Source organism: Cornus florida, unplaced genomic scaffold, assembly GCF_030987335.1.
Source record: "Cornus florida cultivar Cherokee Brave unplaced genomic scaffold, ASM3098733v1 CherokeeBrave_3.0.0_Hap2_Chr08, whole genome shotgun sequence".
Lineage (NCBI taxonomy): Eukaryota > Viridiplantae > Streptophyta > Magnoliopsida > Cornales > Cornaceae > Cornus > Cornus florida.
Window position 1 is genome coordinate 21,685,820 of NW_026775578.1, and position 15,025 is coordinate 21,700,844.

A 15,025-nucleotide genomic window follows, 5' to 3' on the forward strand; every position below is an offset into this window, starting at 1 on the left:
TTTAATTCTTTTATAATATTACTATCACATTTTTTTCATTTAAATATTTCAATTATTAGATGTCGATCATCATCTGTATATTATCAAAATATATGCAACTTGATAGATGTACCCTAATAATATCCAATGTTCAACAAGGATTTTTGTCAATATTTAATAATGGTACGATTTTTTTTTTTCATATGCCCGTCAAACTCAATAATTGACACATCCCTCAATAACAAAAATGGGACAAAAAAGTTATCTTTTGGATATTTATAACGAAATTGAATCTAATTTGTTGTAACCACCTTGAGCCATGCACTGATGAACATTAACACGCAAGATAAATCATTAACCTTCAAACCATATCTATCATAAATATAGAGGGGGGTAGAAGGGTAATTTGACGAAAGCTATGGGGAATGGGGCCGTGGATGCTTAGTTAACACGAGGGGAGGGTAGGGACTGACGAGTAGGGGGGAGGGAATCATGAGCTCGTGATCATGGGTTGGATTGGGAGCGTGAATATTATTATTATAGAAATATAATAGTACTACTCTACTACTACAGGGAGTACGTACACACGTAGATTGTCATACATGTATTCTTATGCTGTTATCGAAAGCAGCGAAGGGAAGCGTCAAAATGGATGTTTAGTTATGATTTTTGGATCCCTCCAAACACCCCTCACGGGGTATTTGGAGTCAGTACTTCTCTCTCTACCCCCAAATCCAGCCGTCACTTTTTGTCCTCTCTCTTTCTCTCTCTACACGTGCCCTCATACTTCTGTGTTTGTTTAACATAAAATCACAAAAAAATTGAATCAACATCCCAAAACTGCTACACACACACACACACACACACAGATATATATTGTTTAGTTGGCTAATAGAATGGATTAATATGATGTGTAAGTTAAACTGTTAAAGAACAAAACAATGAACAAGCACGGGAAGGTATAACATTACTAGAAATATTAATAGAGCTTTAAATACAGTGGATATATAGGTAATCACACTTGATTAATCAACTATATTTTACACACATTCTTTAAAACCGTAGTTCACAACCATCAGTTTCAACTTAAACCACATCTATTCTCACCATCTTTTAATGGCTAGAATGACTCTTCTTGATTGTGATATCATTTTTTTTTTTTTTTTTTTTTTTTTTTTTTTTTTTTTTTTCAGTTCGACCAACTTGTTTTCGACTGAAAACTCATTCTAGATGAGAAACGACCCAATAATCGAAACTTGCTATCTTTTTCTAGTGGCTCATGTCGTTTTTCCATTGAATTCAATTATTTAATGCCTCGAAATTGTATTTTTTTTTTTTATGTCCTGTAGAAAGACTATTGAATATTTCATGATTTTTGTTAGAGGTTTTAACAAATTTGAATTATTGTGATTTTTAGTATTGGGTTGCTTTTAGCGATTTTCATATCCTATTTTTTCTTAATTTGTAGAGATGATTCAATTTTAGGCTTCTTTTTAGGATCCTTGCACTGTTAAATTTAAAATTTCCTCATTTTCTCTCTCTCTCTCTCTCTCTCTCTCTCTATCTATATATATATATATATGTGTGTGTGTGTGTGTGTGTGTGTGTGTGTGTGTGTGTGCATGTATGGGCAAGAGCATAAATATTCATTCATTCCGTCACAAAATGCAAGCACTCTTCTGGAAAGGATCAGAATACCATCAACACGTACTCAACAGGGATGAAGTCAAAATTTACTTTGGAGTGGATAATTTTTTTTATTTGCAAAAGGATAATCGCAAAATGATAAATGGTGATTGTCCTTACTGTTTCAATAAATAGTCCTAGTTTTAATTATATATTTAGAGGTTAATATTATTAGATTTGGATAATGAGTTTAGGTTTGAACTCATTATAAACTGGAATATTCTTTTTTTGTTTCAAATAAATTTTATAATGGAGACCCAAAACAATATAATAGGCATTAAAAAGATTAGATGATTAGAGGAATATTGAGAGGGACAATCTCAGAATTATTATTTAAAGAATATATGTAGAAAATTAAAATACATAAATCTTGTAGTGCAATTCTCTTCAGACTTCTTTGGCATTTTCACTCGGTTTTTTTTTTTTTTTTCTCTTCCAAATTCCTTTTCACGTGGCCTCTTTACAATTGTTGCATTTAATTCTGTGGACTTATTGTTGATTGTTTTTGAAGAACTAATTTTGTAATCCACCACTTGGTGGATACAAAAAGCATTCATAAGGTATTTACAATACGTGAATTTGAATGTATATATGCTGTCTATCAAACAAAACGAACCTTTCAAATTGCCTAGACTGGCACTATAATTTATGCATATTCTTTCAATAATTTATAAATATATAGTTTTCTGCACAATCAATCAACATTCAAATGAACCTTGTACCATAGGTGTTCCTAAATCAATCAGGCATTCAAATACGGAAAATGATAAAGTGTATGAAAAGTCGAACATATCTGTCTTTTTTTTTTAACCTGAGTAGTCAGACTTTCGGACACTGTATCACAACTCTTTCGGTAGAAATGGTTTCACAGCCAATACACCAACCCTTGTTATATATACACACACCTGCGCGCGCGCACACAGTAACCCCTTTTGGCTTGCCAACTCGTCCTCCAATTCAAGAAACCTGTACCAACCAGTCTATGGAAGAAGAACATGGTACCAAAAAGGGAGTTCCTCTAAACCCTAGTTACTGAGAATGTATAAAATTCTATATACATTAAAGACTGTACCATGATAAGATATATATATATACACACACACACATATATCAGAGTTTATGTACATATTAAAATATAAGCTGGCATTGTTTCTTGCTTCCAACATTGTCTCCATTCCACACAGACAAATCACGTACCCACCTATTCACATGTGTGCCCATTAATCATTACAACAATACAACACTCTCCATACATATACTCTGCTCCAACTTTGTCTCTTGCCTTAGCCTAAATTCTTGCTCTTCCTAGGCTTAAGATGTTCCAACTAATTTACATTTTATTCTTCACTGTAATTTTACCTTCTAAGAGAGAAACATTTTACTCATATGGATCTCTATTTTTCTTCTTTAGCCTCTTGTTTTGATGCATTAGCTAGGTTAATTAGCTAGGTTTTTTTTTTTAATTAGCTAGGTTACTATAAGTAGTTAACAAGTCGATATATTTCTTCAAATAAATTATAAAAAAAAAAAAATCAAGCTCATAGTAATTTTTGTTACTGATCAAGAGATGGAACCCTAATTCCCTTTTGTGGGAAGGGAATCATGCGCACGTTCCCATTTTGTTCCATAGTTATGTGGGTCCCATTTCGAGGCTCCGCGCTGTTTGCATTGGAATGCGCACTTTGATGCATATATAATAGGTGCACAAGATCCTCGATTGGAATAGGTATTTGGTGCGCCTGGTACACCGTGCATCCAACTAATTAGAGTTGTGCATATATAACATATGCCGGTGCGTGTATATCACGTACGACTCCGGTTAGCCCGGTGCATCGAACGCACTGAATATCTATTTTTCCTCTTGAATCCTTGAAATGATTGAACATTGCTTGCAACTTAATTAATAGGGCAATTAAACTTGAGAAAATGTCACAATGATGATAAAAATAATAAATAAATAAATAAAATAAAATAAAAAATCATCAATGTTGTTCATGGGATTTTCTTTTATGCATTTTATGTGGTGATGGTTTTTCTTTCAGTTTTTTCTTTATAACATAGAATCGAGTCCATATATTTGATTTTATGTAGCAACTTGGACCCCTTGAGAGGAAGGATGCTGAAAAACATGGACTATAGCTGACAATACTGGAACATCAGAATTTTGTCTAGTGAATGAGACTTGATGCTCCACCCGAATGATCGATTATATTACTTAAAAGTCGAAAAGATACAAATTTAACAAATAATGGCCTAATTTTGCTTGGCCTTTCTCAGGGACTTGGATCCCCTCATGTTAGAGGATCCTGTTGTGCATCAAACGATACTGTTTTGGTGAGCAAATGCATATTTCAATGCGTTCAAAAATACAATATAGACCCATGTTGGTTTTTGCTGATGCGTTGCCTGCGCACCAAGTGCATTGGATACACGGTACACCACATGAGCCCCTCCTATTGCCCTTTCTCAGACTCGTTCTATTAAATCCTATATTCATGTATTTGTACAAGTTTAAATAAATAAATAGCATTCATTTTTGAGTCATATTAACCAATAATCTTTTATAATTAAGAGAGCCAAAAGGTTTGCACACCCTAACTTTTGACATTATTTGCACAAAAACAATCCAATCATTTGACCAGTTGACTAAAAACAATTAATTTTATAATTCAATAACAAATTAAAAAAGTACATTCTCTAAAATAATCTAAGAAAAAAGTTTTAAATTAATTATGATAACTATTCACTCTCCCATTTCATCAATGGAAGCTAGCTAACAATTTTTTGCAGAAACAGAAGGCAAGCACAGGTCCTTATTAGAACCAACAGAAAGCCATAAATGCATGTACTGTATGTGTGTGAATTTGTGGGCATATCCATATATATGTACACGCTCGTACGTCATATATATACATGACCCATGAAAATGCATGCCAATTAACAGCTACATATACATGATAATTGGTTCCGTTTATTAACATGAACACGGTGAAAAATTCTAAACGGAGTTAATGTAATAGTTGATCCAACGGCTGGAAAACTTGGAGTACCCCGAGTATTGTAAAACTTCTCAAATATAATTAAGTTTTGAAGCAGTAATATGTCTATACCGATTCATGGAGTGCGGGTCTCGTTAGCTATGCTTATGCTAATTTCCTATATTCTAGGTTCACTATCACCATAATTATTTGTTCACATTTTTATTCTAACGGTCCACTATACCTTTTTTTGTTAAAAAAAAAAAAAAATGTTGGTAATAGTTTATCATTTTTCTAGTATTTGGTTAAATGTTAAAAAGATAGAACAGATAAACTACAATTCTCAAGGCTTGTTAGTTGCGAAAGTTGGAAATTGACCCTAACTTCCATGATTAGACTTTTATATTGGCAACATTACGCATTAATTAATGTGAATTTGGCATTGAATTTCTGACCTTTACCTGTCTGATGTTTCGGGGTCTTAATATTTTTTAGTCATATCATATCATGTGCGGAAATGAATCCAAAATATATATACATATATATAATTATATATATATATAGATAAATAAAGCTAAGCTCAATCATGCAGTACCAATTAGGAAATGTTTCTCGTGACCTTTCAAAGCAAATAATTGGCTCACAAACAAGAGCTAAAACACATTTACAGACTGCCAATAAAATGATATTCATCGTGTTAATTATTAACTTTTTAATTTTTGTTATTATAAATTATCTCTTTTTTTTTTGGTAGAGTATAGGATTCTTGTAATTTGCAGCCAAAGGTCACGTGAAGGTACGTTCACATGCAAATGTGTCAATGAAAACAAAATAAAGTTGAGTGATAAGTGGGCTTTGTTTTTCATGCAGAGAGCTAGAGTTTTCGTGGACCATATAAAAGAATCTGTAGGTTTATAATATAAACACCATGGACAGAGAGTTTGTTTGGACATATGTTAAGTGAATAAGTGTCATGCACATTATATATATATATATATATATATATATATATATAATCAGTGCTATATAACACATATCAAAATCAAATTATTAAAGTTAAAAAACAAGGTTTTTACTTCAGGATGAACAAAAGTATGTTCTAGTTGAAGTAGATGAAAGAGAAGTCATTTTCATTGGTTTTGACGCATATATATAGAGTAATTCTAATGCTTACAAAACTTTCTAATACTGTTGTATATATGTAAGCCTGTACGTTGTGTGGCAAAGAGGCCAACCCGTGCGTACAGAGGCCCCCGCCCCCCTCCGTGTGTGTGTGTGTGTTTTATGTTGTCTTCTTTCTATTCAAGTATTTACACGTATTAATCCTATGATTATTAAGGTATTGAATATACTAAAATATTGACTAGTGAATATGCTAAAACACGATGTTACGGCACTTTCTTACTGTTCTGAAACTTTCTTTTTTGATTTTCTCTACCGTCAACAATCTTAATTGTTACAATTGAATATTTGAAAGATTAATCAAACATATTAGTATTGCCCAAATTTGATATTTCTACATAAACCCTTAAAATAACTTTTTTACTGTTCCGAAATTTTCTTTTCCGATTTTCTCAACCATCAACAATATTTGATTGTTACAATTAATGAAGATTTACAAGATTAATCAAACATATATTTCTATTCACAAATTGTAGAAAAATTAGTATTGCCCAAATTTGAGATTTCTACATAAACCCTTAAAATAACTCCAATTTCCAAAGATCCATGCTATGCGAGATTGATAGAAGGATTAATGACTCGTTTTGAGATAAAAATTCAATTGTAGGAAGGAAATTGCTCCCTAATATGAAAGTTGGATGGAAAAGCATAAAGCTTGTAACGGTGTGCTTTAGTCCAAATGATACCGTATTCAATAGTTAAATAAGTTGTTGATGTGGCGTCTTAATAGTCGTAGGATTAATATCGTAGATGCTTGGAGAGAACTTTCCTTGGAGAGGATCCGTTCCCATAATTTTTTTAATATAGCATTAATTACAGCACTATTTAGGTCATAATCTCATTATCATTTTGGATTGTGTGACACTTGAGATAACTATATATGCGGCTGCATATACATGTGACGTAAGCAAAATCGATAAATTTATTCACCAGGAACAGGTTACCTTGAATCCACAAGATGGGTGTTTTGAATCCAAAAACAGAAAGAGAATTCAGATAAATCTGATATATTATTTGATAATTGAATCAATGGTCTGCTATGCAGTACATGTATTTAAAAATAAAACCCTAACAGCATAAAGGAAATCTTAAAAACGTAAGGAAACTAACAGCGCAAGTAAACTACATAAAGAAAATCCTAAAAACGTAAGAAAACTAGCAACGCAAGGAAACTACTTAAAAACAAACTTACTCTGAATATTCTTAAAAAATAAGGAAAGAAACCTAATTACTAAAAACTACTAAATACCAAAAAGAAAACAAATCGAATCTGTTTAGTCTTCTAGCGAAAATCCCGAAATATTTAAAAATGAGAAAACGTCATTCCCAAGCCCTAAACGATTGAATTTGGCCAAAAGACGCCTTACCTTGGCAGCGAAGCTGCCGATATATGCGAGTTGGACCGTTTTTTATAAAACTAGGCTATTTTTAGGGTTCATTTCGGAATCAGTTCAGAAAATCTGTCAGTATGTTCGTTTGGCCCTCTGGCGGTCCAAACGAGCCATAAAGGCTTCAGCAATCAGTTCTACATCAACATGTCTTCCTCAATACAACCAAGGCTAATTAAGTTACACCAACTTCCATGAGATTCGGATAAATTATAAATAAATAAATTATTTAATGATTATTACTTTTCTTTCTTTCAGTGAAATTTGGTTATGTGCTCAACGACACACTGTTAACAAAGTTTTATAAAATGATAAGTTGGCAACTTGGCATTTCTTTATATAAAATGTAATATAATATATTATTATAATATAAGGGCATTATTAACTTTTCACACTCAATGTCACTTTTTTGACTACCAGTAAATGGATTTAGGAGCTTTACTAAGGAACGGAGTGAAGTAAATTGCCCCCTTGAAATTTTATTTTTTTTAGTATTTATACTAACAATTTTCCTTTTTTGTGTTATATACCTATGAAAATTTAACATTCCCTTCCTGAAATTATAAAAAAATCTCATTATTGCCTCCCTCATACAATTTTCTGGATCCGCCCCTCTTCGTATATAAATTGCCAAAACCTCATAGTAGGCCAATGTAATTTATTTGCCTTAGAGTCAATATATCGCATCTTCAATTAATCATAGGTATCAATTTTATTTCTTTTATTAGGAGTTAATTATATAAATTTCAAATCACCATGTATTAATTCCTGCACTTACTAGGGTTAAGGGTTGCACAAACACATGTTGATGAACATAGGTTTGTGTAGGTGTAGGTGCAAAATTTCGCTCAACCAATAATGATTAAGAAAAATAAAACAACTCACTCAAAAAACAATAAAAATAAATAAGAACAGTGTATAGAGAAGCGTAAATTACTTGATCCCTTTATTGGAGGTCTATGCCTCTATTTATATACAAAAATTGGTAGAATTAAGGTAGGACTCGCGTTGCTTGTCCTCCAATTCTTCCCATACATGACTTTCTTTACGAATAGAGTTTTTTCTATTGTATAATATTTCCTACGCAGAACTTGCCTTGTATAGAACTTCTTATCAAAGAATTCTCCTTTTATGGTAAATCCTTCTAACGATAGGACTTGTTCAATCTTGAAAAACTGGGCTGAATATACCTTGAACCAACTGGGCTTGAATAACGGGCCGGATGTTTAATATTAACATGTTGGGCTGATAATCTCTTAATTCGGGCTTCAACAAGGCTGAAGGTCAAATAACAATAGTATTGGGCTTGTGAACAGTGATCTTGGACTAGTATCAAACTCAATTTGGGTTTGAGCGAGATGGGCTTTATAAACTTATCAAGGATATGTTTATATTTATGTTGACGTGGATTATTCTCATTGGAGGGGATTTTTTCCCTCCACACTTAGCCCCCAATTCCTTTTTTAGTTGGAGTACTACTCCTAATAAGAAGGGAATTGAAGCTGTACGATTACCAATTTCGTAAGGAGTGGATTTGAGGCGTGATTACTGATATTCTGACCAAAGGGTTTCCATAAGAGTTACTTCCGCTTTTACTGCGTTCATTTCATTCCTTACGTTCTTCACTTTGTCACATCACTAGGTTAGAGCATTTGTCATGGCAGAGACTGGAGCACCTTAGAAGCCATTTATATCTAGAGCTGATAAATCAGTTCTTCACTCTGGTGATTCTATGATTACCGACCCCTCTGTAGCACTAGCAGTTGCTCGGGGAATGTAATATGGAGTTGGAATAACTGCCTCTATCTGCCCCTATTTGAGCCATTGAGGTTCGTCATTCTCCCTTTCTTTTTGTTTTCTCTCCATCAAGAAGTTGGAGAAAGATCTTGGCAATTCTGAAAAGAAGGTCTCGTATGCAGCCATGAATGCAAAGATTGCATCTGAAACGAGGGATGTTTATAAGATAAGAAGTGTTTGGCCGTGTCTGAAGCTAAGGTGGAGACATTGGAAGCTGAGGTCCAGCGTTTGAAAAATGCAATTGGCACCCGTGGTACTACTGGGAAATAGATGCAAGGTCGTTACTCTACCTTGGTGCGCTTGTCCAGGGCTAAGGCCTTTCGGTTTGGCTTTGTACAAGGTTTGGGAGACAAGTTAAACGATCCGGAGGCCTTTAATGCTGACATGGAAGTGTCCTTCCCTTATCCTGAGGGTCCACAAGCCCAAGAAGCTGAAGTGCTTTTTGTTGAAATGGTGAAGTCTCATTAGGATGATCATCTAGCTCCAACTTCATCAGTTCCTGCAGCTCCCAACCCTTCGATTCCTCCAACTCCAAGTCCAACTGTGGTGGACGCTTTTGACTCTGCTCTGTTATGGGAATTTGTGACTGCCCTTACATTACATACGCTTTGTTGCACAGTAATGTCCTCCTGTTTCTCAAGAAAATACACTTGTTTGAGGACCTCATATTTTTTGTGGTCCGAAGTGTACAGTTCCTCGGCGCTGAGCCTGAGAGGAAATGTACTGGACTAGACACTTAGAGTCCTAAGCAAAGTATTCCTCGGTGCTAAGCCTTAGAGGAAATCTGCTGAATCGGACACTTAGGATCAGAAGCGAATCGGTCCTCGGTGTTGAGCCTTAGAGGAAACGTGCTGAACTGGACACTTAGGGTCTGAAGCGAAGTATTCTTCGGTGCTAAGCCTTAAAGGAAACGTGTTGAACCGGACACTTAAGGTCCGAAGCGAATTATTCCTCGGCGCTGAGCCTTAGAAGAACTGTAATGTAACGGACTCTGGAGAGCCGAGGCATGTAGTTCCTCGGCGATGAGCTTGAGGGAAACTGTATTGTACCGGACTCTGGAGGTCCGAGGTATCTAATTCCTCGGCAATGAGCCTGAGAGGAACTATAATGTACCGAACTCTCGAAGTCTGAGGTATGTAGTTCCTCGGCTATGAGCCTGAGAGGAACTGTAATGTACCAGACCCTTGAAGTCTGAGGTATATAGTTCCTCGGCTATGAGCCTGAGAGGAACTGTAATGTACCGGACTCTTGAGGTCCAAGGTAGTAAGTTCCTCGGCCATGAGCCTGAGAGGAACTGTAAGGTATCGGACTCTTGAGGTCCAAGGTTATAAGTTCTTCGGCTATGAGCTTGAGAGGAACTGTAATGTACCAGACTCTTGAGGTCCGAGGTAGTAAGTTCCTCAGCCATGAGCCTGAGAGGAACTGTAAGGTATCGGACTCTTGAGGTCCGAGATAGTAAGTTCTTCGGCTATGAGCTTGAGAGGAACTGTAATGTACCAGACTCTTGAGGTTCGAGGTAGTAAGTTCCTCGGCCATGAGCCTGAGAGGAACTGTAAGGTATCGGACTCTTGAGGTCCAAGGTAGTAAGTTCCTCGGCTATGAGCTTGAGAGAAACTGTAATGTATCGGACTCTCGAAGTTTAAGGTATGTAGTTCCTTGGCTATGAGCCTGAGAGGAATTGTATTGTAACGGACTCTTGAGGTCCGAGGTATGTAGTTCCTCGGCTATGAGCCTAAGAGGAATTGTATTTAGGCCAGATAGTCTGAGCTTAAAAAAGAGAGAATATATTTTCTTTTCTTAATATCTCTTTAGGGCTACTGATATTGCCCCCATGAAGGAAAGAAAAATATGTCTTGTTTGATAGCAGTGATGCAGATAATTTTCATGTAATTATACGCATCGGCACTTTTTGTGCTTTGGAGGAATTTACATGAAAATTTAACCTTCGACGTATTTGAGTTCGAGGTAATTTTCATGTAATTTTATTCATCGGCACTGTTTTGTACCTTAGAGAATTTTTTCATGAGAATTTAACCTTCGACTTATTCGAGGTAATTTTCATGAAATTTTATTCCTCATTGCAGCTCATTATGCGTTAGAGGAATTTTGAAGTCCTCGGACTCTTGAGGTCCGAATATGAATTTTATTCCTCTTTGCAGCTTGTTATGCGTTAGAGGAATTTTGAAATCTGCAGACTCTTAAGGTCCAAAGATGAATTTTATTCCTCGGTAGCTCGTGTGCCTTAGAGGAAGTTTGAAATATGCGGACTCTTGAGGTCCGAAGATGAATGTTATTCCTCGGCAGCTCTGTGTGCCTTAGAGGAAATTTGAAGTCCTCGGACTCTTGAGGTCCGAAGATAAATTTTCTTGAAGTCCTCGGACTCTTGAGGTCAGAAGATGAATTTTCTTCCTCGGCAGCTCGTTGTGCCTCAGAGGAATTTTGAAATCTGCGGACTCTTGAGGTCCGAAAATGAATTTTATTCCTCGGCAGCTCTGTGTGCCTTAGAGGAAGTTTGAAATATGCGGACTCTTGAGGTCCGAAGATGAATTTTATTCCTCGGCAGCTCTGTGTGCCTTAGAGGAAATTTGAAGTCCTCGGACTCTTGAGGTCCGAAGATGAATTTTCTTCCTTGGCAGCTCTGTGTGCCTTAGAGGAAATTTGAAGTCCTCGGACTCTTGAGGTCTGAAGATGAATTTTCTTCTTCGGCAGCTCGTTGTGCCTTAGAGGAATTTTGAAATCTGAGGACTCTTGAGGTCCGAAGATGAATTTTATTCCTCGGCAGCTCTGTGTGCCTTAGAGGAAATTTGAAGTCCTCGGACTCTTGAGGTCCGAAGATGAATTTTCTTCCTCGGCAGCTCGTTGTGCCTTAGAGGAATTTTGAAATCTGAGGACTCTTGAGGTCCGAAGATGAATTTTATTCCTCGGCAGCTCTGTGTGCCTTAGAGGAATTTGAAGTCCTCGGACTCTTGAGGTCCGAAGATGAATTTTCTTCCTCGGCAGCTCGTTGTACCGCAGAGGAATTTTGAAATCTGCGGACTCTTGAGGTCCGAAGATGAATTTTCTTCCTCGGCAGCTCTGTGTGCCTTAGAGGAAATTTGATGTCCTCGGACTCTTGAGGTCCGAAGATGAATTTTCTTCCTCGGTAGCTCGTTGTGCCTTAGAGGAATTTTGAAATCTGAGGACTCTTGAGGTCCGAAGATGAATTTTATTCCTCGACAGCTCTGTGTGCCTTAGAGGAAATTTGAAGTCCTCGGACTCTTGAGGTCCGAAGATGAATTTTCTTCCTCGGCAGCTCGTTGTGCCGCAGAGGAATTTTGAAATCTGCGGACTCTTGAGGTCCAAAGATGAATTTTATTCCTCGACAGCTCTGTGTGCCTTAGAGGAAATTTGAAGTCCTCGGACTCTTGAGTTCCTAAGATAAATTTTCTTCTCGGCAGCTCGTTGTGCCTTCGAAGAAATTTTACTTTTTGATACCTTCGGACTCTTGAGGTCCGAGGCTACTTTTTGGTGTTCGGCTTGCCCCCATTTTTTTTTTTTTTTTTTTTCCCGACGTTCTGACACCATATAACATAGCTGCATAGTTGGGCTATTTGCCACTTCAGTTGGGGATCAATCTTTCTTGCAACGCAAATAAACCAAACCTAAATATTATTAATCAATATACGAATAAGGAGCAAATATGAAGTTATTTGTAAACAAAGTTATCAGAAGCATGTAAAATAATTACATGTAGCATATAGCAACTGATTGAAGGAAATAAAGAATTTTAAGAACTTCTTATATATCACAATTGAATTTTTAATAAGAAATTCTAATTAGCAGCAAGTACATTGAAACTACTCAATGTATGTAATATTTTAGGACTTTAAGTAATAGACCAAATAGCACAGCTCATGCATTCAACAATGCCTTTGGCCTCAGATCTTTTATTCAACTATAAATTTCAGAAGTCAATGTAGAGGGTCAAACGCTTTTTAGTTGAGTATTGACGAAGTAGTGCATCCCTCTAAAGAGTCTGAACCAACAATATCGGGTGTTGTGGTTCGAAGGTTCTGATCAATTATCAACCTTCAGTGAACAACTAATGGATATAATCTAAAAGTCTGATCAAAGTCAATCGTGAGCGAAACAGCTAGTGGATATGACTGAAATTGCAATGGTAAAAATCCTCAATGAGAGAAAGAGGGGATGAATTCGTAGATCTATTATAACATTAACAGTCACACACACACACACACACATATATATGAGGAGAGATGCAAATTAAGTGTGAATAAAAGTGATTTCTGATCACAACCGAAGAAGGAGAGACTAAAGAATTTGTTGAGTGTTGACGGAGACAGAAGCTTACGGTGGCCTCTCATTTATATTTTTACACAATAGAGTGTGCCGAATAAACAATTTGGTTCTTATAGGTTATACTAAATTGAGTCATAAATCTTTATGTATAATGATCGTCTACATGAATTACAAAATATGATTGCATCATGTGTAAATATATATATAATATTGATATATATATATATATATATATATATATATATATATTACTATGTATTTAATTTTTAATAATAATTTGTATCATGAAAAGCTTAACCCAAATTGTAAAAATCAAAGTTGGGAAACTTATCTGATTGGATGTTTGAAATACCCGGCCAATAAGTCTGCTGGAGTTTGTGGCGTTGTTGATGGAAAGAACCTTGTGCGTCAGCTTGCGTTTTTAGACGTCGGCACTTGTTATATGGAGGCCTTTGACCATGAGAGTCGTTGTTGGAGAGGACTTGGGTTCAAATCCTGGACTTGAAGATGTTAATTTCAAGTCACGTTGCTGGACTTAGAGATTTTAATCTGAAGTGTCGTAACTTTGGTGGGGATATATTTCTATACGATTCCCACGGACGGCGCCAAAGTGTAGGTGCAAAATTTCGCCTAACCAATAATGATTGAGAAAAATAAAACAACTCACTTAAAAAACAATAAAAATAAATAAGAACAGTGTATAGAGAAGCGTAAATTGCTTGATCCCTTTATTGGAGGTCTATACCTCTATTTATATACAAAAATTGGTAGAATTAAGGTAGGACTCGCGTTGCTTGTCCTCCAATTCTTCCCATACATGACTTTCTTTACGAATAGAGTTTTTTCTATTGTATAATATTTCCTACGCAGAACTTGCCTTGTATAGAACTTCTTATCAAAGAATTCTCCTTTTATGGTAAATCCTTCTAACGATAGGACTTGTTCAATCTTGGAAAACTGGGCTAAATATACCTTGAACCAGCTGGGCTTGAATAACGGGCCGGATGTTTAATATTAACATGTTGGGCTGATAATCTCTTAATTCGGGCTTCAACAGGGCTGAAGGTCAAATAACAATAGTATTGGGCTTGTGAACAGTGATCTTGGACTAGTATCAAACTCAATTTGGGTTTGAGCGAGGTGGGCTTTATAAACTTATCAAGGATATATTTATATTTATGATGACGTGGATTATTCTCATTGGAGGGGATTTTTTCCCTCCACATTAGGCTTATATGAGTTCATGAATGAGCTAGCCAAAATGATTTTGAGCATAAGTTCAAATCGAGCCCAAAAACTTTTGTGATTGAACGAGCTTTTCAAAATAACAACGAGATAAACCAAAGCTCAGCTTTTCAAGCTCATCGTGATTTTGACCTGAGCCCATAAACGAACGAGCAACAGGCTCAAGCTTGATTAGATTCATTCACTACCTTAATGCCTAGTGGTATCTCTTCAACTTTTTCAAGTGAAAATTAAGGTCAACGGTTTAAATCTCATTACATACAGAAATCTAATATATTATTGATAAATGAGAGTAATCCGCTCTATGCAGTATCTGTAATGTGTATATATATAATCCTAACGGCATCAGGAAATCTATAACGATAAAGATAAGTCTAAAATCTAACTATCTCTAAAAACTACTAATTACCAAAAATAGGGATCCTAAATGATAGGAATTCAGTCGAAAAGCAATGTACATCAGCAACGAAG